General features: G+C 37.7%; 1 long non-coding RNA gene across 2 annotated transcripts; it reads right to left on the reverse strand.

Annotated features, from left to right (window-relative positions):
- Window positions 1-928: 928 nt before the first annotated feature.
- On the reverse strand, window positions 929-2,001 carry LOC145159087 (uncharacterized). 2 transcript variants are annotated; one of them, XR_013737494.1, is made up of 2 exons: window positions 1,625-2,001; window positions 929-1,445 (listed from the first exon to the last, which is right to left on the reverse strand). It is a non-coding gene; the product is annotated as an uncharacterized LOC145159087 (long non-coding RNA). The 2 variants fall into 2 exon arrangements; XR_013737495.1 differs by having other exon boundaries at window positions 929-1,511.
- Between the last annotated feature and the right edge of the window lie 404 nt (window positions 2,002-2,405).

Here is a 2,405-nt window from a genome sequence, read left to right on the forward strand (position 1 = left end):
AACTAAAAACTCCAATTAAGTGTTTGTGAGCGAAGAAAACAGTATAGCCTCGTAGTACATATTCCTCTATTTTCGAAAATATAAAGAACCTCCAAAACAGAGTTTGTATGCAAAAGATACGATAGTTATAAGAAAACAATTCAGCAAAACACTGATTTTCTTTAAACTGTTAAACCGAATCAATCCGTTGAGGAACTTCCCACCTCGGATGGAAATTCTGAGAGCATTTTTGGACTCAGGATATGGTCTAATATTTAATTCTATACTCAAAATATTTTTTGCAAAAATATTTGCAAAAAGCAAAAAAATCAGACGATTCGGGTCAATTAGACGCGAAAAAATTAATCCGTTTGGGTTTATGGAATCCTTGAACTCTACTCTATCATTTGACACTTTCAAAAAAAATATTTGGTGTCGGGATTATGGCATGCAAAACTAGAAGGGTTTTTGGGACTTTTTGTTATATGTGACATCACCATGGCCCACCTTTGTATGCATGAATGATAAAAATCAACCACTTTGGCCTCTCTGACTTGCTCCGCACGTCCAAGCCATCTTCCCGTCTCTCCTTGGTTGAGTGCACACTTAAACAAAGATACAAGGCATGGTGGATGTAGTGTGTTTTACTTTCCTAAAAGGGATAGCTTGCATGGTGCATGAGAGGCTTAGGGGTTGTTTGGCAGCATCTGAATTATTAAGATCTGAATTTTTAAGAGGTCTAAATTTTTAAGAGGGTCTGAATTTTTAAGATCTAAATTTTTATCATGATGTTTGGTTGGAACATCTGAATTGCTGTCTGAATTATAAAAATGACTATTTTACCATTCTGTATTTTTTTTTCCGAATTCAATGTTTCTGTTTATAAAATAACCGGACCAACTTCTTGAGTAATTACAGAAATACATACAAGCACTATACAAAATCCAAATTAAACAAAAATCAAAATTAAACATAAATATTTGACAAATCTATCCAATAAAGAAATCAATAGAAATGCATTGTTATTTCTTAGCAAAATTAAACATAAATATTTGACAACACAGCTCTTGGTAAGTTTTTTTTCCTACCCCTGGATGTTCCTTCTCTTCTTTCATAATCATTCTCCATGCTCCATCTATGTTTAGTATAACTTTGAAAAAGCTTAAACTAATCCTAGTCGTAGCTCAAGGAAAAATACATACAAGCAACATAGAAAAAGAAAAATATCTAACCAAATTAAGTATCTAATTTGAATTTACAACTGAAAAAGAAACATACCTCAAAAATTTATGCAAGCAAAGGCACAAAAACTTTCTTTGGTGCAGGGACCTTTACTGGAATCAACTTGATAGAACCGAAAAGTGAGATATCAAGCACAAATACCCATTTTTCCTAATTCCTATTTTTCTCTGTATTCCATCTCATAAATTTGTGATCATTTCAAAAGTGATCCACAATCCTTATTCCTGCGATCTCAACCAAAATTCTCATACAGAAACGAAATTGAATGTCTCTCAAGAATGAGAAAATGCCTACGGAAATAGAATCAGTAAATGACAAACCTAATTTGTTCTCTATGGAATTTTAGACAATATATGATTTTGTTAACACATTACTTTGGGAACAGAAGGAGAAAAAACCTTACCAAGAGCTGTTGTCGACGACTTTGAGGGAGCTAGACGGTGGCGCTCCCGACGGCATTGGCGGAGGCGGTGTCGCAGGAGGAGGCGGTCGTCAGCTGGTGGAGTGTTGCAAATCGGAGATGAAAACGGAGCATCGATGACTGGGGAAGGGGAAAGGGGGAAAGTTTACCTGCTGCTGCCGACGAAGGGCTAGAGAAGTGGAGAGTCGACGAAGGGCAAGAGGCAAGCAGAGGCGGTGGCCGGCTGATGTCGGAGGGGATAGCAGATCTCGTACGATCGGATATGCAGTGGGAAGGATGGGTCGGTGTTTGTAAGAAAGAGAAGAGGGAAAAGAGTGGAGTGCAGGGCAAAAGAGGGAAAAAGAGGAAGGCACGTTTCTTTTTTTAATTCATACACGTCTCAAGATATGAAATATTAAGAGGCATCTTATAAATTAAGAGCCATAAATTCAGATGTTACCAAACAGTCTGGATCTTAAAAATTAAGAGACAACCTCTTAATTTTCCAATTAAGAGGCTACCAAACAAAGCCTCACTAGGGCTATAAAAGGAGAGCTTGTCTCACCATTTTCATCACCATTCACCAGCCATTACTTTCTTGGTTTGGAACCCACCACCGAGAACCACCATAAACCGCCACCCTCCTCCCTTGTTCCTCCCATTTCCGACAACCAACCACCAACACCAATGTGCAACTTCGCTTTTCTTCCCTTTTGGGGTGTTTCCATGAGCTAGGCTAGAGCTCTTGTTGTTTTGTGGAGTTTATTTCAAGTTTAAAACAACC

The sequence above is a fragment of the Lactuca virosa genome, chromosome 2 (assembly GCF_052849685.1).
Source record: "Lactuca virosa cultivar CGN04683 chromosome 2, Lactuca_virosa_CGN04683_v6, whole genome shotgun sequence".
NCBI classification, from domain to species: Eukaryota; Viridiplantae; Streptophyta; class Magnoliopsida; order Asterales; family Asteraceae; genus Lactuca; species Lactuca virosa.